This window comes from Phoxinus phoxinus (assembly GCF_949152265.1).
Source record: "Phoxinus phoxinus genome assembly, chromosome: 11".
Taxonomy (NCBI): domain Eukaryota; kingdom Metazoa; phylum Chordata; class Actinopteri; order Cypriniformes; family Leuciscidae; genus Phoxinus; species Phoxinus phoxinus.
In genome coordinates, this window is record NC_136886.1 from 32,342,600 (window position 1) to 32,354,911 (window position 12,312).

General features: G+C 36.4%; 1 protein-coding gene across 1 annotated transcript in view; it reads right to left on the reverse strand.

Moving 5' to 3' along the window:
• The window catches only part of sema5bb (sema domain, seven thrombospondin repeats (type 1 and type 1-like), transmembrane domain (TM) and short cytoplasmic domain, (semaphorin) 5Bb), a 72,680-nt gene extending 66,897 nt beyond the window's left edge, over positions 1-5,783 (reverse strand). Inside the window, exon 1 of the mRNA XM_079629692.1 lies at positions 5,675-5,783. The gene's annotated coding sequence lies outside the window, so the exon portion shown is untranslated. The remainder of the gene's footprint in view (positions 1-5,674) is intronic.
• Positions 5,784-12,312: the final 6,529 nt, after the last annotated feature.

A 12,312-nucleotide genomic window follows, 5' to 3' on the forward strand; every position in this document is an offset into this window, starting at 1 on the left:
CCCACGTTAGCCAATCAGAATCCCAAAAATAGTCACATGCTGTGACGTCGGCTGCATAAAACTAATTTTTTCTCAGTTTACATGCAAACGTGCAAACAATGTTTTCCAAAATATCCACTCTGGCAGGAGTTTTTAGAAAGAATCTTTTTCGGAGGCGAATTCTCCGTTTGCGTGTAAACGAGGGGCACGAACAAAGGGAAATGTCTCCGTTTTTCAAAATAATCATGTACGTGTAAACGGGGCCTGAGGGAGACCACAGGGTCTAAATACACAGAGCAAACAAAAGGAACTTAATTAGATGATTAACAGAGGACACAGGTGAAGGCGATGCCTAATTAGAGGATAACTGGGTCACAGGGCTAAACCAAAAACACGATGAAACATAGGAGACAGACCATACATGTAACATATATTCTAATATATACTTTTAAAACAACCATTATCGTTGAAGTTTAGTTGACTGGTCCATTTTAGTGAACAATTTGAGGTGAGGTTCAGCTTCAAAGTTTCCTGCGTACACAATCTCAAGATATTGTGTGGGCGATACAGTGTTTTTTAATCATACCTTCAAATTCACACCTCATTCTAATTCAGATTCTCTCCTATTCATCTGAGAAGAGTGGACGTGCACTTCAAGGCAATTCTCCTCGAGTCTTGTGTCTTGTGCCCTCAGCTCAGGGCATTTCTGATTGATTCCACATAAAATAAGTGTGTCTGGGACAGCTAATGGACCGGCGGCTGCTGAATCATGATTTAAATCAAGACACTGGGTTCGGATGGCTCTCTTGAAACAACCTTGAGGTTACAAACACTTTCAGAGAGCAGGTTTTCCTCCATGTCCTTGTCCAACTCTGCAAGGTTTGCGTTTCTCAAATTGCACACAGTCTCCACTCTAGTGACTTGCCGAAGCCAGACATGAGAGAAACAGAGAGCGAGGGCTGACAGAATGGGGTTGAAGGGTCATGTCGAGGAGACTAATTGAGCTGACAGAGGGAAGTCTCTACTTCGGTATCACATTTCAATGGTGACCCGTCAGAATCGCCCAGACTCTACAAGGGTCATAGTAGAGCCACTTTCTGACAGCACACAATCTTTTTGAGCAAACTTTTAGTTTAAAGGTTCTTGAATCCCAAAGCTGAGTTTCACAACTTGTTTCATTAAAGCAGTGCTATTGCTTAGTACTACCAACCACCTAAAATATCCCAAAAACTATCCATCTATACATACATCCATCCATATTTCTAATCTATCTATCTATCTATCTATCTATCTATCTATCTATCTATCTATCTATCTATCTATCTATCTATCTATCTATCTATCTATATCAATCAATCAATCAAATTAATCCATCTATCTATCTATCTATTATCTACCTATCTATCCATCCATCCATCTATCTATCTATCTATCTATCTATATCAATCAATCAATCAATCAAATTATTCTATCTATCTATATCAATCAATCAATCAATCAAATTAATCTATCTATCTATCAATCAAATTAATCCACCTATCTATCTATCTATCTATCTATCTATCTATCTATCTATCCATCCATCCATCTATCTATCTATATCAATCAATCAAATTAATCATCTATCTATCTATCTATCTATCTATCAAATTAATCCATCTATCTATCCATCCATCCATCCATCTATCAATCAATCAATCAAATTAATCCATCTATCTATCTATCTATCTATCTATCTATCTATCTATCTATATTTCAATCAAATTAATCCATCTATCTATCATCCATCCATCCATCCATCCATCTATCTATCAATCAAATTAATCCATCTATCTATCATCCATCCATCCATCTATCTATCTATCAAATTAATCCATCTATCTATCTATCATCCATCCATCCATCCATCCATCTATCCATCAATCAAATTAATCCATCCATCCATCCATCCATCTATCTATCTATCTATATTTCAATCAAATTAATCCATCTATCTATCTATCTATCTATCTATCTATCTATCTATCTATATTTCAATCAAATTAATCCATCTATCTATCATCCATCCATCCATCCATCCATCCATCTATCAATCAAATGAATCCATCCATCCATCCATACATCTATCTATCTATCTATCTATCTATCTATCTATCTATTTCAATCAAATTAATCCATCTATCTATCATCCATCCATCCATCTATCCATATTTCTATCCATATTTCTAATATATCAATCAATCAATCCATCATCTATCTTAGTATCACACTTAAAGCTACTTCAAACTTTCAGGCTTAGCTTTCTCAAGCCAACATCAAAGTTTGTTCACAAATTATACTCGCCTAGTTTCGCCCATTTTGCTTCCATTATGTGACGTATTTCCAAGTGATATTCAATAAGAGAAATGTTGGACTAAATTTTTCCCTTCAGAAATCGACTGCCAACCACCTAAAATTCCCCAACAACAGTCCATCGACACATCCATCCATCCATATTTCTAATATATTTATCTATCACCTATCTATCCATCTATCTAACCATTTTTCTAATCTATCCATCAATCAATCAATCTATCAAATCCATCCATCCATCCATATTTCTAATCAATCAATCAATCAATCAATGGATTTTAGGACTTTTCAGTTTAATCCAAACCAAAATTACAGGTGTGAAACCTCCCCCGGACCACGGTCCAGACCAAACAGACGAAATTTGGTCAGATGAAAAGAGATAGTCTCGGTCCGGATCAAACTGAACAAAGGTTTGGTTCGTTTCTAGTGTGAAGGTTCGGACTTTCAGACCATTTACAGGAAGTTCCGGTGGTTCCCGCGTTGCCAAAGAAGACAAAGGAAAAATGAGCTGTGGTAGCACATGGGGAGAGGAGGAGACAAGGTGTTTATTTGAAATATGGTCTGACGACATAATAAGAAGTCAACAGGAAAAACGCTTGCAGTCTTCTCCTCCTTTCCTGCCGGCGACGATCAAATGTTCGCACAACAAGGACGTTCATGTGTTCGTTTATTTGCCGAATTTGTACTAGCCTCGCGTATAATTGGTGCTGAAGGTAGCAATCCAATAATAATAACAATAAAGTTTCAACGATATGCGTCTGTTCATTCATTGTTGTCAAAGTTACCTGCCGATTTGACAACACGCTGACGTCAGACGCACGTCCGTTTACAAACCAATCAATGTCCAGATGCAGCCCACATAGATGATGATGATGATGACAGCACGCAAGCATGTCATGTACAGTTCTTTAGTGCGCTCGCATAATTGCAGTGTGAAACCAAACCAAAACTTACCGAATGTATAAAATGTATGAAAACATGAACTTTGGTGCAGACTTTCAGGTGTGAAAACGCCCTTAAAGCTACTTCAAACTTTCAGGCTTGGCTTTCTCAACAACTATCCATCCATACATCTATCCATCCATATTTCTAATCCATCTGTCACCTATCTATCCATCTATCTATCCATATTTCTAATATATCAACCAATCCAATCCATCCATCCATCCATATTTCTAATCAATCAATCCAATCCAATCCATCCATCTTAGTATCTAACTTTCAAACTATTTCACACTAAGCTACTTCAAACTTTCAGGCTTGGCTTTCTCTTCACAACATACAAATTTGTTTATTATACTCGCCTAATTTTACCTATTTTGCTTCCGTTATGTGACATATTTCCTAGTGATATTCAATAAGAGAAATGTTGGACTGAATTTTTCCCTTCAGAAATCGATTGTAATATAATATATGCACTGATGAATTGTTCAGGAACATGTATCAAGGAAGTAAATGGTGTGAGGATTTATTTAAAAATCAATTTAAAAATATTTGTTTAGAATTATAACTTTAAATATGATATGTGCATACATTTAGTAAATACATCGACTAATAACCTATGAACATTTTCTTAAGACATTTAAAGCGGGTAAATTTAGGTTTGTTGTCATCATTCAATAGCTTAACTATTGGGTCAGTTCTGTTCATTCATCCCAGCATGAAACATTAATGATTTTGTTCTTGCCGCAGCAATAATTCATGTAACAGACTTTTAAAATGCAGCTCTAAATGTTTGATAACAGCTGGAACGTACTCGTGGCCATTGGGAATAACCGGGGGATTTCTTTATCCGGTAACCCCTGTACTAACCCAGATTACATCTGATTACTAGTGCTTATGAGATGCACAAATTCATTTTAAACCACGGCCGCTGATTAGCATATGCAAAGCATTGTCTAGTAAGTTTTACACACATGATGTGATGGTGTGTTTTGTTCAGTCGGACTTTATTTATTAAAAAAATCAAAAAAGAAAAATCACAAATCTGTTTATTACCGGTTCCTTCTCCTACACAGCAATGAGATTAAATAGAGAGAGAGAAATGGAGAGTATCAATGATGTCTCCTGCCTGAGAAAATAGAGAGCAGGAATCTCACGTGTCTTTATTAGCATTTCTGAAGTGATGTCTCACTCAAATTTGACAAGATTACACAAATCTGAGCTGCTATAATCACATTAATGTATAGCTCTATCCTCTTACTGTCAGTCAAGAATTAAGCAATCTCATTTGTGTCTTTTTTTTTGCTACGTGGAGACTGGAGATCACCTAAAAATGTACACTGTTTAGCAAATGAATGCATTTTTAAAAAAATTACATTCTTTCTCTTCTGGGAAATCAGGTCGTAATTATTGAATAATCCTATTTTTGGTCTGTATGGGAACATATACAGTACAAACTGTCCAATAAAAAAACTCTATAGAACGGCCGTAACAAAAACTAAAGGCTGCAAATTCTCGTTTGAATAGTAAACACAAGAAGAAGGAAAGTAAAATGTGCTCCTCAAGACATTTCATAAGGTTTCTTAAGCATGATGGACTGCACTATAACAAATAACTTCAGTACGAGCTGAAGACGGCCAGAGGAGAAATCACATGCAGAGGTAATTATGACAAGGCCAGAGGTTATGCTGTTATTAATGAAAATATGGGGATGGTTTGTCCAGATGTATGAAAATGAAAGTGTGATGCTGGAACTCTGCATCACCTAAACTAAAACCAGCTCATGCTGGCAGGATGAAAAAGGCCAGTTCATGTCTAGACAAACTGATAAAACTACATCAGACCATACATTACAAGTCATGCCATGGAGAATGAATTACTGATTGCCATTATAAAAGGTCTCAGATTCAAACCATCCAAAAGCCACCTACATAATAGCCTACCTTAAAACTTAATTAAGAATAAAAATAGGCTAATTTATATGCAGGGTACAAGTTTTATTAATGATAAATTAATCATAAACATAAATGCACACTTTGTAAATCAGGACAGGAGATCAATCCAATAAAATCATTAGAATTATAATAACTGTTGACTCGCTAGCGCCCTCTTGCGACCTGGACTTACATCACTGTTTACACCACAACAATTACATTATCAATCAATCAGTGTTATTAATTGTAACATAACAGACTTAAAACAGACAAAGCCACAGGCAACCACGTTTTCAAAACAATGAAAAAATTATATCACATCAAGGCGAACAATCTCCAGAAACAACTTTTTCTCAAACTCAGTCACGAGCGTAAGTTAGGCTATCTTTAATACGCGGTTCTGCTCGTTAATAACATTGTCATATTCTGCACATTGGCTGTAAGAAAACCCACAGCAATGATCTTACCTCTTCAGTCAGGTGAATCCAGTAGTAGTTTCGGTGTGTGTGATGTTCAGAAGAGTGTGTGAGTGTGTGAAGGCATCTGTGCTCTCGCCGACAGCACCGCCTCACACCGGGACGGGACGAACCAACTGCTGATGATGCGACCGCCTGGCTCATGAATATTAATTAGGTCGTGCTGCCATTGGTCCGTAACTTGCCTATAAGGTGTTCTCATGAATATTAATGAGTGTATGCTGGCGTTGCTTCGAAGCATCCCTATGGCTACGGTTCGGCTTTTTTTTTTTTTTTTTTACATAAATAACAAACTAAATTCACCTCTGGGACAAGAAAACAAAATTCACCAATGCCATGATACAAATAAAAGTGCCCTCGGTGGAACAGGCAATATAATTTATCTTAAACTATTCAATTACAAATAAATTGTTGTATAATTATTATACATGACATATTAATTGTGACACTGACAATCATTAAAGATTATTTAAACCTTGGGAAATTGTAACCATTAATTATATTTCTTCTGTACTTGTCCCAGTTGAAAATAAACTCTAGTTTACAAAAAATGAAATGTCTGTCATCATTTACTCACCCCCCAGTTTTTCCAAACATGTATGAGTTTCTTTCTTCTGCTGAACACAAAAGAAGATATTTAGAAGAATGTCGGTAACAGTTGATGGGCCCTCTTGACTTCCATAGAATTTGGTTACCCATATTCCATACCCAATTCATACATTTCTTCTGAAACATTTAATCTTGGAACAACTTAAGGGTTGATGACAGAATTTTCATTTTTGGGTGAGCTATCCCTTAAAAATGAACTCTCTTAAATGTACACTATGCAAGTACTTCTTTGGCCCTCTAGCCGTAAAAAAAAAAAAAAAAAAAAACAACAACAACAAAAAACTGCCTGCATTTTGCGGAAGAACATTGTTTTGGTTGTGCTTCGGTTCTGCATGATTTCGCAGATGAATATATTTCGCGGCACACAAAGAAATCCAAAAATGTCATCCGAGCATGTAAGTGCAATATTTTATTAATTCACTGGAGGCCTAACCAGTTGGTTTAAATGGAAAGGATCTCAAGCGGCTTCACCTTTCTCGCTCATTGTGACAACTAACCTCTGCCGTGCACTCTCACACCATTAATGCGTCAAAGAAGCCGCAGCAATATCTCTCATTTACGGCTATGACGACGAGACACGCACGGGAGAGTAATGTTGCTTAGTAGTAATTTCCAGCAAAAAACATCCAGACTGGTCTGAAATATAAATAGGTCTATAGTTATAATAGGCTTACCTAATCGGGGTAAGAGAAAAAACATTTTTTGGAAGAAGGTTTGGTGATACTTGACTAATTATTGAAATTTAGTTACTTTGCATACTTTGAAAATTGACATAGTGTACTTTTAAAACACACTTTTTACACTTTTGCTACTTTATTGACTAATTACTATTTATCTTGATTTTACTTTGAATTCAGGATATCTCTCATTTCTCATAATCTCATCTACACTAACGTAAGTGCCAAAAGTTGATGAAACACTCCCAAATAAATGTAACCTTAAAATGTTGAACATAAAAATGCATGTCCATATTATTAATTCACATTGACAGGCAATATTAATCCTAAATAAAAACATATCACCATTCGGTGATAAAAAGAAAAAAGCTTTGTCAAAGAATGAGCTGGTTCAAAGGCTGAGAGATCATGTGAGGTTGGATAATGTGGTATTTGGCACAGGAACTGAGGCAGGTATAGTGGGGTTCAAACACTATTACAGGGAATTTGCCAACTGGAAAGTCTTCAAGGCTCTTTTTACAGTGTAATCAGATGTTTTTAAAGGATTACATGAACAAAAATTCAGTGAAATTCTCAAAGGCAATGAGTGCTGCTGAGAGAAGGTATAAGTAGACCTACAGATATGTTTTTCATTGTACTCTCTCAGAAATCTTGTGCAATGCATTTATGGGAAATGATGCCTTCAGGCAAAAACAGGCTGTAATATTGAATACAGTATAATAAAAATCTGCCAATCAACAGAGATATGTCAGTTATTGCCAAAAAATATATTTGCATTTGCACATGAGAGACTGTATTGCAATGACTGACAGGTCGACTCTACTGAGATCTGAGAAAATGGAGATTAGAAATCAGCAACTGTCCATCACAATAAGTACAAACACTTATGTCAATTTGAAATGAGAAGTATTACAGTAGTACGCATAAATAGTGGACGTTGCAGATTGAGCTGTCAATCACAGGCGTCCACAGGTGTATTGAATCTCACATTTCTGCAGTAAATCTCTGAATGATGAAGTTTACTTAAACGCCTGGAAAGCACATGCTGGGGTGAGAATGCTGAACTCAATCCTGAGCCTTCCGAATTAAAACCAGATCTCTGTACGAACAGTCTATCAAAGGATGATTGACAACCAGAGCTTGTCTTTACATTATTTTATCTATATTTTATCTACAATTCATCACAGAACTGAAGTTGCTTTGAAGCTCATCTTTGATATCTGATTGATGATCATGTGTTGGTTTTTTGAGCATGTATAAAACTGTGTGTGTGTGTGTGTGTGTGTGTGTGTGTGTGTGTGTGTGTGTGTGTGTGTGTGTGTGTGTGTGTGTGTGTGTGTGTGTGTGTGTGTGTGTGGATACAAAGAAACAGAAAAATACTAAAGTATTCTCGCATCATAAAACGCATGTTTCCGGATCATATTTTACCCCAACATAAAAAGAGAAAAATATATAAAGTAAATAAGGGCTATTTTTAGGATTTAGGAGAAAAGCATAATGCAACAAAACTTTAATTCTCATTACAATAATGCATCATATTTATCATCATATCATGGTCATATTTTTTTTATTTTTCTGGAAAAAAAAAACCTATCGTTATAAGAATCTAGGGAGAATCACCATTATGAATATTGGGAATCACAAGGAAATTGTCTGATGTTTGTTCAGTTCTTTTGTGTACCACGACAAAAATGTACTAAAAATGGAAAAGTTTTTCCTTTGTTTTTTCCGCGTATACTACAAAGCAAAAATGACTAAAACGCTGTATAATTAATGTCAGGCCAAGTTGTACACATATGAACATAAAGAAACCCTTAGCTTTGGTTTTCCCTGTCTGCCTCCCCGCCTGCTTCAGTTAGTTTCTATGGTTAATTATGTTATCGCACCTGTTTCTGTTTCTGTTGATTAGCTACCCTGTCTTTGATGATGCTTATGTTTTGCGTGGCTGTACAATTCCGGTTTGCTTTGTGATTTTGGATTTATTAAAGACTGCTTGTTTGATACACTCCTGCAACGTTGCAAGCAACCACCTGTGACAGAAAAACTCAAGTAAAATGCGTCGCGCTAATGGAAATTTAGTGGGGTCGCTGTTAAGAAAATATTGCAACGCCAATAAAGGTTTTCTTAATGCAATGTTTTTGTTCTTTGATTTTAAGCTGAAACTATGGATTTTAATAATTATCTTCTCTTTCTCCATCAGTTATGTAAAAGATTAACGATACATTTTTAATAGATGTATTATAAAAAGTATTTAGCACATGTATTTGAGATAGACTATGTATATTTACTGGTGGACAGACTCAGACTGTTTTTTATGCCATATTCTTTTTACATGCAATCAGTTTACTTTATTTAGACCTTGATTATCTAGTAGGCTAGTGCATTTGGTTTTATTGTCATAGGTTTTGCTTCAGGACCTATAGATTTACATTAGATGTAGTGGTGATCCAACACAATACCAAACCCTCTAGACACTATTTTATTTTACCTTGCAAAATTGTCTTTTCAGTTTTTGGGCATCAGACAAACTGTGTGTTTGGCATCCGAGTATTTGGACTACAGCTTTTACTAAATTATATGAATTTGCACTAGGGCTGTCACTTTTGAGAAAAATCAAATTCAAACGGATATCAAATATCAAGCAATGTATTAGAATATATTCTAATAGCCTACTATATATTCTAAATATATTTGGGCCTACGCTACAATACGTTTAGAGCGCCCGCTACTGGATGAGATGACAAACAATAAAATAAAAAACAAACGGTCTAATCATAGACTGTAAAAAATGCGCTACACATGGCACTTTAAAAACCGGATAGTTTATTTATTGTTCGATTACGAATATTTCACGTCATGTTCGAATGTATATATTCGAATAGCGAATAAAAAGTAACAGCCCTAATTTGCATTAAGATTTTTTAAGCCTATTTATTTTCCTATGGGCTATTAGCTTTTGACTATATGGTTTGTTATATGTTGAGCATTTGCCAGACCTCTGTGACCCATTTTCCGATTGTAACCCACTGATTGAGAACCACTGATATATAATCAATGGAGATCTAAGAGTATTCACACATACAGGCACAGATATCCGTTGGCTGAGAAATTCTGATGGATGATTATTATAGGATGTCCGTCTTTGCACCCACACACAGCACTGATGCCCTTCTATTTTCAGTGTTGCAGTGATTAGCCTCTTTAATCAGAGCTGACGGCGAGAGCCAAAGAGAGATGTCATATTGAAATACTGCACAGATGGATTGGAGCCGGAATATGTTTATGAGTGACGGAGGCGTGTAGGAGTGTGTGTGTGTGTGTGTGTGTGTGCGTGTGTGTGTGTGTGTGTGATTATGTGGGTGTGTCATTTCCAGTCACTAGTTCACTGCCAGTAGAAAAGAAAAAAAATATATAATTTATAGGAGTCAGTGTGAATATCATGATCTCACACAAACTCTCTGTAAGAGAAACTCTCTAAAGAGAAATTATGCAATTCATCTTCCCTGCCCCCTCCTTCATCATTTCTTGGACTGAAGCTCCTAAATATGATTGTAATCGTTTTTTTGATCCCTCTCCAGGGATGTTTTTGATGAAATGGTTGTGTTGAGATGTGTTGTTTAGATCTGACAGTATGCAGAAGTGGAGCACAGAGGAGGTCAGCACTTACTGTATCATTCTCTCCTCCTCTGCACTTACAGGCATTAATATTACATGAGCATGAAAGACCGAGCGTTAGTCCTCTGAATGTATTCGGCACAGTTCACCACTGTTCTCTAACCTTATGAAATACATGGAGATTTATGACAGTTCATTGTCACATGATTCAGCCAGTGCCTTGCAATTAGCCTTCATTCAATAGATGAAGCTTTTTCTGGGTGAACTTGAGGTGCTGAGTTTTGAATATGCATAAGCACTATGATATTTGAGAGGAGCTTAGATTTTGGACTTTTTTTTGGACCCTGGTTCACTAATATATTTTATTTTCATTGGATGAAAAAACACAGCTTGAATATTCGGAGGATATTTCTGAGGATCTTTTAGGATTGTGGATCACTTTAAATCCTATTAGGTGTGTTCGACTTGAAGACCGATCGGTGTGTGACGTCAAAGTACCGCAAGAGCGATTAGAGTCAAGTCAAGTCACTTTTTACAATTGTTTCAAAGTAACTTTGCAGTAATAACAGGAAAATGATGCAACAAAGTTTGTTTCTGCTGTACAGAAAATAGCGTCATTAGTAAGTTCAATGATGGTTCATTTTAGTTGTAAAAAAGTTATTAATTTAGTTCATTATATATATATAGTGATTTATATAGAGAGTAGCCTAGACAGCTCCATATACTGTATTGGTTTGAGTAGCACCACTTCAAGCCAAACACACCTATCGATTCCTTTTGCCACACAGTTACACTACCTCTCTGAATTAGTTTTAAAATAAAATAATATTTATTAATCAAGGAGGTGATCAAACTTGACAGTAAAGACAGACTTCTTTTGAACTTTCTAGTCACATCAAAAAATGATTTATCACAGTTTCCACAAAATATAGGCAGCACTGTTTTCAACACGGATAATATTCATAAATGTTTCTTGAGCAAATAAGGATATTAGAATAATTTCTGAAAGCTCATGTGACACTGAAGACTGGAGTAATGATGCTGAAAATTCAGCTTTGATCCTATTGTTTGGTGTGTATAGGTTCAGATGGTAGCCTTCACAATTATTCAAGAGCAATCGCACCAGGGTTCGTTTTAATCCAACCAAACATACCAAGTAATAGCAAAAGGCTTTTTCCTGGCATGCCTCCCGTGCAGGTCACATTTGTGCAATCTCTTTCTGATTGTAGATGCAAGCACTTATAGCAGATCCTGTGATGAAATCGTGGGGTTCGTGGAGACATGATGACTCTGCTCTTGGGCTGAATTCGCTGGGACGGCCTGTCCTGAACAAATTGGCAGTCGTTTGAAATCCGCACCGCTTGTTGATTATTTGTCTCACAGTGGAATGTTGTTTCAAATAATTTGGAGATCTTTTAAATCCCTTGCTAGACTCGTAGGCATCCACAGCCTTTTTTGTCTGAAGGCCTTGTACTGGTGGTATAATGACAACACATACATCAATTGACCCTTAGCAGGGAGCTTGATTGACAGGCGATCTGACCAATCATACTTCGCCATCCGCCATTTTGTCCGACAAAGCAGTCAGGAGAGTTAGTAGATTAACATGGGAGGATTTGAACTTGAGAAGCGGAGTGTACTGACGCCTTTCCGCGGTTTTTTTTTTTTGTTGTATTTTTGTAACTAACTTGCCAAATCCAATCCGGCAGTGTTTGAGGAGGCCAGAAG